Raw genomic sequence first — 15663 nt, forward strand, 5'->3', positions numbered from 1 at the left:
TATATGCTTCCAATAAAATGCTTGATCGCACGTTCTATGCCGAGATACGCGCAGGTTACTTTGCTTGATATTCGTCAGCATTATGCACGTAGAACCCTTTGTTCCTATCAAAAAGGATGGATACTAATTTGAGATGTGTACTGTCACTGCACGCTATCTAGCAGTTTAATTGTATTCAATTCATCGATCAGATCTGATGGAACAGGGCATTACAGGAAGCTCACAACACGCCTGTGCCAATGAATGCTTACCAAGCTGTATTCTAATATAAGGCACGTTTTCATATATCTTATGTGACTCCAGTAGGTTAGGTATAGAATAACTTGGATAAACTGTATAAGGGCATACACTTGTCATTTTTGTAATGAGTGTGAGTTGACACTTCAAATGATAAATGTCTCGCAGAAATTAGCTCATGAACACCTATCAAGTTTTTCGTTTTCATTGTAACACTGTTGTCTTGATAAGAAAATTTGCCCACTGAAGAAACTGAATGTATGTTCTTTCATTGAAATAAGATCATGAACTTTGAATGTCTCTGACTGAGAGAGTAATGAGACGTACTGCACACTTTTATAAAAATTCACTTTTCCCACAGTACAGATTTCAGATTGAATTGAGTACAGATCCAAATTAAAGGCAGCATTTATGGCTGCTTCTGAAGATATACCATCACAGACGAGAGAAGTGAATAAGTTTTGCACAGTATAGGTAAGATTCCAGGTCCACACCGATATGAAGACAAAAAAATATTTCCACGTTCTTTTATAAATTTGCCTTCATGTGCAACATTTTGTACCGTACACTGCATTTAGACTCATATGCACCATGTTAGAGCCACCATGAAATTCTGACCTCTAAAGCTGCACACTTGTGGAGAACTAATAAATCATTACCTTTCATTTGACATGTAGTCTTACACAGCATGCCATTGATACAAGCCCAGTAATAATATAAAATAACAGCAACCCAGTTTAACCTAGAACAAAAATTATATAGTATGACAGTTCCATATGGCTGGTTGAAATAACCAGCCTGCCTTGTTCAGAATTAGTTGTTACCAGTACAATAACTGCTCAGGACTACATTTCTAACTGATGCCTCCACCTGCAGCACTGAAGCCCTCTTTAATTTAACATTCTCATAATTTCATCCACATGGTAGGAACAGCTCTTCTGCTAATTATGATAACCTGAACCAAATGATAGTTGTGCAATATTATCAGCACCACTGGTTCATGGCGAGTATTGCATTTGTGACCATGTAATTCTGCAAAAAAAGGCAATATGGTGATTGCATGCATTAACAGCCTCACAAGGAAAATAAAAGGAAGTTAGTCTTTGGATACATCTGTGCCAAGTGACACGCAGAGGCTTGCATGTTTCATTGAAACATCTGTTGCATTCAGCAGATCCTCACTGACATTCACTGACCAATAGTGCTGGATTAAGGAAAACGGGGGCCCTAGGCTAAAGTGCATGTAACCCCCCCCCCCCCCCCCCCGTGTCGTTCCTTCCTCAATCCCATACTACACTTCTGCAGTATACTCCGTTTCATTCTAACTGCACAAACATAAAAAAAAAATCAAGATGTGATCCCTGTGATTAGTGCAAGAGTGGTGCGTTAGCAGCACACAGAATACAAGCGCAGTAATTAACATTCAGACATAGAAGTAACAAATACTATTCTATCCTATTCTTGGACTCATTCTGACTTTGCCTATTTTCCTCCCCTAAAGTGGCAGAAAAGAACTGAAGGAACTTCGTGAGAGATATGTAGGGTAATAGAAATGGTGGCAGTGGAAATTTTCCTTCTTATTCCATCTATTTTCCAACTGCATATTTTTTATGTTATGCACCACCACAGGATAGAGGGATCAACAGGAAACACTATCCAATCCTATAAGCAATTGGTGCAGATAACCTCACGTGAAAGGGACTAGCTCCAAGAGTAGTGGGGAATTCCTACTTTTGCAGCTCAACAAGGTCTCACCAACTGCTAAACAATTAAGTCCAATTAGGTGGAGGCCCTATCTCTTCATTCTGGTTTTTTCTCTCCAAAACCTGTTGCTCATAAGTTTCATTGCTTGTGAGTCCATATATGGAGCAGGTAAGAATGGGCCCCCTCCTCCTACCCTTGGAGATGTGGCCTGGGCTGCAGCCTTCACTTTGATCGAGCGCAGCTGACCAACACAGTCATGAAGCATCTTTTCCTGCAATTATGGCTGTTCTATTTTAATAACTTTATCACATGGTCAGGTAATGATAAGAACAAGTGGGCAAGTTGGTCAGACGTAGTTTCAACTGAGGCTGCTTAACAGCACAAGGCCTAGAAGAGATTTTCAGTAGTGTGTTCGTCCTCTAATATCCTCTAGGCCTCGTGATATTTCCCTGTGTCACTTGAAACTAGTCAGGTAATTAAATGAAATCTGGAATGATGCAAGCATACCATAGCAATGGATATCCCAAGACTAGGCCAGCTGCACAACACCAAGAGTCTATGCCCCTGCAGTTTGCATAACCGTGCCAGGAATGGTGCCAATAATAAATTTCATTATATAAACTATACAGTTTTTCACTCAGATCATCATGTTCAAACGCATGTCTTAAGCTTTATTTAATGTGTACTAATGTTTGCACCTCTGCACTCATACATACTATCATTTGCATAAGTCATGAATTGGTGGCATATATTCACCATATACTTATTTGCACATGGTCTTGTTTGCAGTTGCTCACTTCAGGGTATTGCACTAAAATGCAACCGTTATTTTAATATTTTTCACATTGACTGCGTAAATATTCGTTGGAGCATCCTTCACGAAATCAATAACCTTTAAGGTGCTGTAACTAGTATTGTGGTTTCCTTACCGAAATGCTAAAAAGTTCCTAAAGAGCACTGAGCTGGAAAGCACGTTTTACATGCAAGACCAGTGCACTTTCTCGCGTAGGCTAGAAATTTCAGCAAGCTAAAGATTGGCAGGTCATCTTTTGGCTTGTATTATTCATCATTGATTGCCTTTGTGTAACTCCTCTTGATCGCATTCTTGTTTATGGCATAGTACAGCAGTTACAAGCTTATTTCACTCTAGTTATAGCAGGATGCTGGTTGACGGGGCACTGGTTTAGTTCCTTTAACCTAATATATTCTATAAATTGGTTCCATGGAGCCTCAGGGTTCCATGGAGTGTTTATAGGGCTCCCCAAGAACCTCTATTTATGTATTACTTGAATTACTATAAAACCCCGGCCCCCAGTCACCAGCGGCTGCGAAACAATTGACCACGGCGGCGGTCAGACCTGTGACGCAGCAGGGGGTGCTAAGAATTTCTCGCTCCGCTGGACAGGCCGCCATTAGAAACTGACCCTGGACACGTTTAACGTTAGAACCCCAGCTAGTGAAACAAGTTTAGCAGTGCTGTTAGAGGAACCAGAGAGTATGCAGCAATGGGATGTCATAGGGCTTAGTGAGGTTAGGAGGCCGAATGAGGCATATACCGTACTGAAGGATGGGCATGTACTGTGTTATCGAGGTTTACCGGAGGGGCGAGAACTAGGAGTAGGTTTCCTTGTCAATAAGTACATAGCGGGCAATATAGATGAATTCTATAGTATTAATGAGAGGGTGGCAGGCATCGTAATTAGGCTTAATAAGCGGTATAAACTGAAGGTTGTACAGGCCTATGCACCTACATGTAGTTATGATGACCAGGCAGTTGAAAGCTTCTATGAAGATGTAGAATCGGCAATGCGAAAAGTAAAGACGCAGTATACTGTACTAATGGGCGACTTCAATGCCAAAGTAGGGAAAAAGCAGGCAGAAGACCAGTCAGTAGGGGACTATGACATTGGTTCTAGGAATAGCAGGGGGGAGTTACTAGTTGAGTTTGCAGAGCACAATAACTTAAGAATCATGAATACCTTCTTCAGCAAATGGAAGAACCAGAAATGGACATGGAAAAGTCCAAATGGGGAGACTAAAAATTAAATTCACTTCATACTGTGTTCAACCCCCACCATTATGCAAGATGTAGAGGCAATTGGGAAAGTGAGATGCAGTGACCACAGGATGGTGAGGTCCCGAATTAGCCTAAATGTGAAGAAGGAACGCAGCAGATTAGTAAGAAAGAAACCCATCAACGAATTAGCGGTGAGGGGGAGGGCAGAAGAGTTCAGGATCTCGCTACAGAATAGATATTCAGCTCTAACCGAGGATGGCGACATTACCCTAGAAGCAATGAACAATGACTTCAGAGATATCATTACTGAGTGCGCTGTTGAAGTAGGCGGCAGGATAGTTACAGAGGATACCGTTAAGCTGTCTAAGGAGACGAAAGATTTGATTAAGAAACGCCAGAATATGAAAGCTTCAAATCCAACAAACCAGATAGAATTGGCCGAGATATCAAAGCTAATCAATAAGCGCAAGGTGGCCGATATAAGGAAGTATAACATAAAGAAAATTGTACAAGCTGTGAAGAATGGGGGGAGCCTTAAAGCGGTAAAAAAGAAATTGGGCATAGGCAAAAGCCAGATGCATGCGATAAGGGACAAGGCGGGCAACGTCATCACGAATAGGACAAGATAGTGAAAGTAGCCGAGGAGTTCTATATAGATATTTATAGTAGCCAAAGTAGTCAGGACCGTAATGAGATTGGCGGTAGGGAAAAATAGTCAGACATTGCTCCAGTGATGAAGGATGAGGTCAAGAAAGCATTAGAAACTATGAAAAGGGGGAAATCAGCTGGAGAGGATCAGATAACTACAGATTTGTTAAAGGGCGTGGGGATATCGTGTTAGAAAAACTGGTCACCCTGTATACGCAGTGCCTGGTGTCATCGACGCTACCGGAACCATGGAAGAATGCAAACATTATCCTCATTCATAAGAAAGGGGACTCTAAGGACCTTAAAAATTACAGACCAATCAGCTTACTGTCTGTTACGTATAAGGTATTTACTAAAATAATCGCTAATAGAATCAGACAACCTTAGACTGCAATCAATCAAAGGATCAAGCAGGTTTTCGGAAACTGTACTCTACTATTGATCATATCGATACCATCAACCAGGTGATAGAAAAATGCTCGGAATATAACCAGCCCTTATACATAGCATTCATTGATTATGAAAAAGCATTTGACTCAGTTGAAACCTCGGCGGTGATGCAGGCATTGCGAAATCAGGGGGTAGACGAGCCGTACGTGAAAGTGCTGGAAGATACATATAGTGGCTGCACAGCAACCATAGTTCTGCACAAAGAAAGGTGTTAGGCAAGGAGACACGATCTCCCCAGTACTATTGCAGCTTGCTTAGAGGAAGTGTTCAGAGATTTGTAATGGGAGCAGTTAGGGATAAGGGTAGATGGAGAATATCTCAGTAATTTGCCGATTTGCTGATGACATTGCCTTGCTAAGTAACTTGGGGGATGAACTGCAAATAAAGATTGATGACCTAGACAAGAAAAGTAGAAAGGTAAGCTTAAAAATCAATATACAGAACACTAAGGTAATGTTCAACAGCCTCGGAAAGGAATAGCAGTTTACGTTAGGTAGCGAAGCACTGGAAGTGGTAGGCGATTATGTCTACTTAGGACAGGTAGTAACCGCAGATCCAGACCATGAAAAGGAAATAACAAGAAGAGTAAGATTGGGATGGAGCGCATTTGGTAAGCACGCGCAGATTATGACTAGCAGCTTACCGGTATTGCTCAAGAGGAAAGTACACAACAGTTGCATCTTACCTGTACTCACCTATGGGGCTGAAACGTGGAGGCTAACCAAGAGGGTTCAACTTAAGTTGAGGACAACTCAGAGGGCCATGGGACGAAAAATGGTATGGGTAACATTAAGAGATAGGAAGCGTGCAGAGTGGGTCAGATAAATAACTCAAGTTACTGACATTCTAGTGAAAATTAAGAAGAAGAAATGGGCATGGGCAGGACACGTAGTGCGAAGAGAGGATAATCGGTGGTCGCTTATGGTAACAAACTAGATTCCAAGGGAAGGAACGCGTAGCAGAGGGTGGCAGAAAGTTAGGTGGGCGGATGAGGTTAAGAAGTTCGCAGGGGTCAAGCGGATGTAGCTAGCACAGAACCGGGTTAATTGGAGAAATATGGGTGAGGCCTTCGCCCTGCAGTGGGTATAGTCAGGCTGATGACCATGAGGAAGATGACGACGATGAATCGTTTTGTACTAAACTTTATTTTCTGCAAAGTGGCTTGTTGAGAGAGTTGGTTGGGCATTATATTAAAACAGTGCTAGGAACATGGACATTTTTTATTTTCTGACTCATCACATTATTTATATGAGACTTTCATTATGCAGCTGGCCCACATAACTGAATGTGAGCATTTTTGAAGTACTGTGAATCTGCAGACTTTCTTTTTCAGGTAGGTAGGCATGACAGTTAAGAAAGACAAATGGAGTTTCTCAGCCGTAATTGAAAGCTATTTGTTTTCTTCACAGTTGAAATGATTGACTCCTGATTAACCGATGATTAGGTTCTGAGGTTGTTACTCAATTTTTAGCATTGCATCTATGGCAATCAGGCAGTACCCCTGAATGACCTAAATTTTGAAAAAAAAAAGAGCCGAAATAAATATTTGAATAAATGGTGAGTACTATTGCAAACTGAAGTGTTGCATGACCCACATGTGTGTCATTACAGCAGTTCAGATCTGCTTTCCTGGACACTGCAAACACATCTATTATACTGGCAAGGGGGTTTATGACCCTTTCAGGACCAAAAATTTATGGCCAAAGAAACTTGCATGACTACGATAACTTCATGAACACGTCATTTCCTGCCATAGCAATGTGTATGGTACAAAAGGAAATATGAGCCCTCTCAACTTTTTAAAGCGTGCAGATGAGACTGACAAAAATACACACTTGAAAAGAGTTCCCTCACGAGTGTTTCCTGCAGCAAAAAAGCAGTGGAAAAAAAAGCTTTAAGTATCCTGGGATACTGTCCAGCCAGGAACTTCATTAACCATGGTTGATGATGGGGCTGTGGTCAAAAATGAATGCTGGTTTGGGAGTGTTACGACTATTCACACCTTAGAGGAAGGAAGCTGACATTTCCACTTGGCCATCTTCAATGACCAGTTAACTTCACCTATCCTTTTGTGCACAATATGCTTTGTACGTGGAGCACGGAGCCAAACTGGTTGATGTCAGAGCACAGGACTTATTTAGCATGTGGTAATGTGATAAATGCCAAACCCCTCTATTTTTGAATCAAGGTTATATTCTTATGATCAGTCGATTTTCCCTTTATTTGCAGAAGCCAGTGTTATTTTAATGTTATTCTTGCCGTTTTTAGGAATGAAATGCAATGTATCACCCTATACATCTGCACTGCACTTTAGTTGCGAGAGCACATGCTGCCAGAAATGCCTGTAAATATCTGTATGTAATCTTGCATATAAAAGCCCTATCTTCAGTGAAAGTAACCTGTCATGAAAATGGAGTAATATATCAAACAGGTGAACAAATTTGTGATTTGTGAAGTTTAACATCTCAAAGGGACACTAGAGCTATGAGGTCTATTAAGTTACATCCTCATATTACATTAATTTTTTGTAATAATGTCCATGGTGCACGACTTCATGCAGTTATGCTGCATATACCAATTTCTCTCACCCAAAACTTATCAATCCACATTAATATAGCCTTGTGTGCTCAATCCTTCATTGTTTTATTCTGTATGTCTGTTTTATTAAATAGAATGAGAGATTCTGGTGGAAATGGGGAGCAGTCGATGTTGTTGTTGTTGAAAACTTTTATTGTCCAACAGAGAAGGACCACACCGCCTGGGCCGCTCTGTCTCACCCCCCTTTAAGGGGGAGGAGACTTAGCGGCACAGCCGCACGGGATGGTCGCATTAGATGCTGGCCGGTTTGGTTCCGCCGGCGGCCTCTGCTGCCAGTTGGACGGCGGTGAGTTGGAGCTCAGGGTCCGAGCTTCGCAATAAGGTTTCCCAGGCTTCCCTATTGCTAACGTTTTGCGCCCTGCCTGGGGAGTAAGCGCACTCCCAACTTATATGGTCGAGGGTTCCTCTCGCCCCACACTTTTTACATTTATCGTCCTCGCAGTCCGATCGGATATGTTTATTTAGTACTGGGTTTGGGTATACTCCAGTCTGCAGGCGTCTCCACGCGATTGCCTGACCTCTATTTAACGCCGTGTTTGGTGGGGGAAAACGCCTCCGGCATTGCCTGTAGTGTTCTGTAATGTCTTGATACGAGATTAATCGCCCTTCTCTATTATGTTCTGCCTGAGCCGAGCCATCCTGTACAGCTCGGAGGTAGAGATCTCGAGCTGCACTGTGGGCCGCCTCATTACCGCTGACAGATTCGTGCGCCGGGGTCTAGATGATGTTGATCGTCCTATCATTCACTCCTTGTGTTAAAATTTTGGTGGTGAGGGGGTTTACCCTCCCCCTACTGAAATTTTGGATTGCAGTTTTACTGTCGCTAATAATATATCTAGCTTTGGTGCCAACGCAAGCGATCGCTATCGCAGCTTCCTCCGCTATCTCAGTTTCTTTCCCTAGTATAGTAGCCACCGTGATGAGGGTGCCTCCCCCATCTATTGCCGCTATGGTCATGTATCGACTGTGTCTGGAGCAGTCGAAGGCACAACTGCAGCCCTGCCAGCACGTTTGGGTGGCTCTGAAAAGAGCCGTTATCTTTGAAGTCCAAGCTCCCATGTGAGGCTGTAAGAAATGATGATCTACAAGTTGCTATCCTTGGCACCAATAACTGTGGCCTGCATTTGAATATGAGGCTGCAAGTCCGATTCTCAGCAGCATTTCGATAAAGGCAAAAGACACGGAGGCATATACCATGCTGTTCCCTCTTGATAGAGGTACATATGTCTTCATGCTGAAATAGCCATCTGACCCGTCGCAGTGACTTAATGGTTAGAGCGCTTGGCTGCTGAACCCAAGGAAGTGAGTTTTATCTTGCGGCCTTTTTTCAATGGACGCAAAAAGCAAGGAGCCCATGTAGTGTGTGATGTCAGTGGATATCAAAGAACCCCAAGGTGGAAGAGCTTCCCAGACAATTCCTGTATGGTACCCGCCGGGATGGCGCAGTGGTTACGGCGCTTGACTACTGTTCCCAAGGATGCAGGATCGAATCTCGGTATCGGCGGCCGCTTTTCGATGGAGGCGAAAAGCAAGGCGTCCGTGTGCTGTGCGATGTCAGTGCACGTAAAAGAACCCCAGGTGGTCGAAATTTCCGGAGTTCTCCACTGTGGCGTCTCTCATAGCCTGAGTCGCTTTGGGACGTTAAACCCACAAACCAAGCCAAACTTCCTCTATGGTGGTTCTCATAGCCTAAGTTGCTTTTGGGCATGAAAGCAAACCAACAGCAATAAGAGATTTCACTGCAAGTGGAGAAGAGGAAAAATAATGTGCCCTCGCTTGTATTTAAGCTTCAAGCATTGAACTTGGTTCCTGATATACGAGAGAGGCCACATCTTAGCCTCTTGACTGAGACCGCTGTAACGCCTTATGTGCAGACGAGAGCTCTCAATTGGTGTTTTGAAGAAATCTCTGCCATTTGGCAAGATGCCAGCTTTGACATTATCTTCATGCACTTCAATAATGAGAACAGCACAGTTGTCTATTAAGAAGCAGTCGCCCACCTTCACATGTCAGTCAACTCTTGTACAAGTCTGTATGCACTCCCTTGCTTCTGACATCCTGCGGCTGAGCTGTGCCAGTGGCTTGTTCGTAGTTCTCAGCTTCTTCTTAGCCTTTCCTAAGTAACTTTCGAAAGGAAAAGCACTGAAATCATCCACAGGCCCATGCTGAAGACACTGCTCTGCCAAGTGCACCAAACTGTGTACGTTGTACACCAGCTGCTTCACCCCATATAGTACACCGAACTGCTGAACAAAAAAAACCTCAGCAAGTCCCGGGCAAAGCTGTTCAGAACTACATGGTATTCAGGTGCAGCGAGTATTCGCAAAGCCACATGTAACTGTAGGAAGTGTTCATACTTTTCTTTGGGCAGGAGAGATTTCAGAACAACAGGTCCTAGGTAGAGCAGAAATGTTCTGAATTCAGTCGCTTTCCAACGATCCAACTCCTCTGTTCCTCTGGGTTTTCGCTGGAAGAAACTTGTAAAGGCTTTAGCTGTTTCTCGCAACCTGTTGTTGAGTTCACTTCGCTCATCTCTGCTCAGTCGGGCAGCGTGCCCTTGCGAGACCCAATTTCTTAACAGCCACCGCATTACACCCAGACAGACAAGGTGCATGTATTCCGTAGGAAAGCATGCCACCATATCAATATCCAACTTGGTGAAAGGGGAAACACCAGTGTGGTGCCGCTTATCTTCTTGTGCACGAAATGATACATCACTTCGCTGCGGTGCATGAAGGTCAGGAAATGTCAGCCTGTTTTCCACATAGCGACCCTTTTGGCTGCATCTTTCACAAGCATGGTAGCCTCTGTGTCCTATAATTGCCTTTACAAAGCTCCTTGCTGGGGCATCGCTGATCACAGCTGTCAGTGTCACAGTGGCACTAGTCCCTTTCAGAAGTAAACCACTGCTGCTCAGACTGTAGACTTCGTCTAGAAATGGAGCGAGAAATTGCTCCAGACAAGGTGGCTTCCCTGCACCACAGTACACACTGACCATAAATGGTGCAGAGTTCTTGAAGTTCGTTATGCGGCAAAGTATAGGCCACAAACCAGTCTGGCTGCTTTTATACAAAGGCAGGCCATCTATGTTAGCATGCAGCCTGATGTTCTCGGGCACAGGTCCTTGCCCAATCGTTTGCTGGATGCTTTTGGCAAGGCCGAAGTGAGCAAATGTGTCATTCTGCTCCAGCTGTGATCTCCTTTGCGTCCGCAGCACGGTCCTTGCATCTTTTGGGAGCTCCGGAATCCCGCGACGACGGCAAAAGTCGAGCATATCATTAAGCAAAGCATGTGTGATGTTGTGCTTGTTAGCTATGACAGCCAACTCTTCAGTCGCCGAGAGACTATGAAGAAAATTTTCATCAGGCTGACCCACATTCTCAGCCGCTGGACTGCTAGATGTCTCATCACTTGACTCTTCCGAGCTTGTAGCATGATCATTTCTTGAATGTTCTGCAGCATATGAGTCATGCATAGAAAGGTCTGAGCTTGAAGCATCATCACTTCGCCTGCTGGTTGTGCTCAATGTGCTGCTCCCTGATGCATTATCACACTCGCGCACAAATGGTGCTGGTGGATCTGCAGGTGGCCCGCTTCTACTGGTGCAAGCGTCGTCGGCGCAGACTCCGATTCTCCGACGCGTGGTTGCTTCGGACGGTGGCGGGGTGCGAACGTCGAGTAACGATGCTTCACTCTGCGATCGTTTCCTGTCCTCGCGTTCTAAGCGTGACGACGCAGAATCGACCGGCCGCCCCGGAATACCGAACTCTTGCAAGATCTCCCGGTATTCTTTCTCAACGATGCGGTACTTACGCCTTTTTGCGCTCATGACGAAACGCAACGCTCAGCGGTGAGAGACGAGGACCGAAACAGGTGCACAAAAAGACAACAGATGGATACGGCCCGCACCTCTACGCCACAAAAACACAGCGATGACAAGGGAGCGCGCGCTCGGAACCACGTTGGAAGAAAGAGGTGATCCGAAGGCGCCGTGCGGAGCCGAAGCAGCCACTTAGTGTGGGCGCCAGTGCACTGAACTATGGTCACTATAACTGTATTGTTCCGCACGGAGCGGCCGCCAAGGGCAGTGCCGGTGCTGAGGGTCGCTCGTTTTGCTGGCGCTTCTACTGGGCGAACCTGCCACAGGCGCTTCATTTCGACGCGTATGATGTTCGCTTGCATGAAACTACTTCTTTCGCATTCCACTCAACAATTAGACCCCTAATTAATTCTCTAAACAACTGTCTCCTTCGCGCTTGGCTAGATTTCAATGTATACTTTAACAGCTAGAGAAACTGCTTATATAACGGTACTGAGCTGAGAACATATAGAAGTTGCGGTTTGGCGCTGCTTTCACGCGTATATCGTGTTACGGCACATGTTAAATGGTGTAATAATTGATTTCAGAGTTTTAAATTCGATGTTATATAAAATAAGGTATAGTACCAGACATTATGATCAGGTTGACTATCTCGTTTGTGAAAAGCAGCATCCATCTAGACCAGGATACTTCTGAAACACCACGTAAGATACAAAAAGTATAAGCGATGAAGCGCAGGAAAACGACAGCGCATGTGATTGGTGTAAGCTTGGGATGCATATCAACTATCGGCAAGCACGTATGAGTATACATATGCGCCGTAAGTATAAGCTGTCTACGAAACATCTGATGCCGATACAAAAAGTACAAGAAAGACTGTTGGCGGCGCACTATAACGGGATGGCACTTTAATTGGCCAGTCAGGGCAACATATCACTGTATGCGCTTCCGATGCCTCGCGAGCGCCAGGCGTCTCCTGCTCGAGCACAGACGTTTCCCATACAGGAATAGAAAATACAGTTTATTTGCGCAGAAGGCAGTGTCAAAATTTATAGCAGCTCAGAATTATTTAACAAAAGGACAAAGTGCTAACGACACATTCACAAGAAAGAGGACACGGACAAGCGCTTGTCCGTGTCCTCTTTCTTGTGAATGTGTCGTTAGCGCTTTGTCCTTTTGTTAAAAAATGCTGCACCAACTAGCCCAACAAAAAGTCCTTCTTGAATAGCTCAGAATTAGGTGTTTACATAACGAAAAGAAGCACATATCATGTTAGAGGTGCCTGAATGCCAACTGAGGTTACAAAATGTCAACGCGCCTGCCGCTGCTCCGTCCACTTAGAGTCACTGACTCTGGCGGCCTCTTCCGAGCACACCAGCCGAGCTTTTTCGCGGCCCAGGCTTCGAAGCACTACTCTTTTACACTATGCAAAGAACCTCCTCGATCCGGACGCATGGAGAGAGAGAGAGAAAGAAAAAGAAATACCCGGATGCAAGTTGTCACGAAGAAGCGCCAACACTGTGCTGAAGAAAAAAAAAAGACGCAAACAGTAAACAGTTGTCACGAAAGAAAGCCAACATTGTGCAGAAAACAGTAAAAGGATTTACCGTTACGAGCGGTACGTAAATTAGATATAGCCACAGCAATTTTACCCATGAGCATAAATAATGCATATTTCCTTTATAACATCCATTCGTTTACAACTTCATCTACTTCAGCACTACGGCATTAGGTAAACACGCGTATGTTTGCTTTCGTAACTTGAAAAACACACACACACACGATGTATAGCTCTTTAAAAAAATTGAAGTGCAGTAAGAACGTAAAAACAAATCATGGTGCCGTTGTCAGCACTCAGCTTCAAAGAGGCTGTCCTCCACTGCTTTACGCACTATCCCTGTAGGCATCCCTGGGCATCCCCTTTAGCGCGTAAACCCGTTATCCCATTATTCCCCCGGTCATTTCGTGGTTCGTCTCCGTCGGCTACGAAGCGCTCGCTTTGTTTTAGGGTCAACTTTGTGGCGTGGCGACTCGTCTGGGTGACCCACGGGAGCACAAAGGAACTTTTTACGTAAGTATGCATGTTGATCTTCATCCCCTTGCATATTAGTGGTCAATTAACAGCTAATTACTCGTGAACTTAATGCCACGAGTAACAATGAGCCCGACTCGCGAGTAGCCCTTTTTATATGTCCGTAGACATCTATCATTGGTTGTATTTTGATTAACGCGTCTCTGTGCATCGCTTCTGAGAGGTTTCGTTCATATCGGGTGTGTGCATGGATATAACAAGACTGTAATTTTTGGCTAAACGAATGTTATGCTACTACTGCTCGTCATGGTTGCGTTGACAGGCAAGTGCGAAGTAGTCGACTGCTTTTCATCGCAATTTTCGCGTTTGTAACGCTAATCGCTATTTAATATATGCGCTGTCATAGAAACCAGCCTACATGTCTTGTGCTTGAATGACGAATGCTTCCACGGCAGTGCTTTGTTTCGTTGCGAGTCCTCGTGTGATGAGAGAAATGTGAGCCGAACAGATGAGCGAACACAATTCTTTTTCAGCGCTGCCAGAAGCAATGCAAAACCTGCCAGTGATCTGCTCCAGAAGGAGTTTATTTATTTATCTATTTATTTATTCGTTAATTTATTTATACGGGTGCCTGCAGCACCTCAAGGGCATTACTGCTGAAGTGTGGGGGGGGGAGGGGGGGAGAACTGGAAGAAAACATGTATTGAATAAACATGAAAAAAAAAAAAACTTTAAACAGCTAAGCACAGTTGCTAAAAGCAAGAAAGTAACTTTTTGTCCCCTCCCACTTAACTGAGTTTTCTATCGCAAACCACGGTAAAAATTTTCCCACTCGTTTCCTGCTGGGATCCTACTGGTTCCCAGTAGTATTAGAACCACCAGCAGCTACTAGTAACAGTAGCTGATGGAATGTGTAGCAGCTGGGTTTCTGCCGTGAGCTGCAGAAAGTCAGACTTTGGTGCATTGTTTTCATGGGGTCCTTTTGGCCTAGGAATCATGGTGCAGCAGCTACCTTGGGCCATACAACCAAAACAATGATGACGGCAGAGGTTTTATTTCATGAATCATGCTTTATTATTATTTATGCCTACATAAGCTCTACAGTTCGCTTGGCCACCCTTTAGTTTGAGATTGTGGTACTACCGCAGGTGTGCACACTCCAGCTCCAAATCAGATGGCGCCATGAAGTTAGCTGCACAGAAAAGGACTTGTTCCGAAAAACATGCTAGCAACACCATGCTACTGTTATTTACATTTTGAAAGCAGCCACTCATGAACCACGCATGTGGTGAGAATCCACACGGGATCAGGTCAAGTGTAGTACTGTCGAGTCTACTTATAACAGATGCACTTATAATGAACGCTCCCTTGTTACGAACGAGGGTGGGGGTACCGTCAAAATATGCATTAGGGCTACGAAACTGTGTCAGATTAAATGAACAACCGTGACCATACCACTTTGTTACAATAAAAAGAAAGGGGAAGCCTGGTGACCCGCCACACCACTGCAGTTGAAAGACGCACGCTTGCTGCGAATGCGGAGAACAACGAGCACATCCCAGGTATTGGCTCATCTAGTGTCCACCTACCATAGGACAGGTTACAAGGTCTGTCGGTTTACATGTGTACCCTGGATGGGTAAAGAATCTAATGTAAAAGCAAATGAGTGGCAATTACGTAAAAGGACCAGTCAAAAACCACCATTTCCGATTTGAGTTATGAATAATAGTCGAGGTATGCGGTGCTCGCCCACCAAGACCGGCGTGTGTGTCATTGACTGAGTCGAATCTCGAGCTTCTGCACTGCTGCCACGTGGAGGCGGCACACAAGACAACAGATGTGTAGTATGTCCTGTGCACACATGCACGGTAGTAGCTTGGGCACTGCTATCTTGTGGAGAATCGAAGAGTTGGGGGGCAAACTACGAAATGGCATAAGCGCCTCATTAGCTATCGCTATTCCGCGTTCGTCAAGCAGCTGGTCCGCAGACTGTTTCGGGCAGGAGCATATGATCACGCTGCAAAGCTTAGAAGGCAGCTTGATAGTGTCCGATTTGAATAAACAGATGTCCAAAAACAACTCTTGGAAAAAAACAAATGCCACTTCTGTAGAAGTTTGCATTATTTTGGCTGAAATAAGGGGAGTCCACTTCACATG

At 44.3% G+C, this 15663-nt stretch overlaps 1 pseudogene; it reads right to left on the minus strand.

Moving 5' to 3' along the window:
- Positions 1 to 9066: 9066 nt before the first annotated feature.
- On the minus strand, positions 9067 to 10719 carry LOC146184752 (uncharacterized; annotated as a pseudogene).
- Positions 10720 to 15663: the final 4944 nt, after the last annotated feature.

The sequence above is a fragment of the Amblyomma maculatum genome, chromosome 7, assembly GCF_055883805.1.
Source record: "Amblyomma maculatum isolate TAMU_Amacu chromosome 7, ASM5588380v1, whole genome shotgun sequence".
NCBI lineage: Eukaryota > Metazoa > Arthropoda > Arachnida > Ixodida > Ixodidae > Amblyomma > Amblyomma maculatum.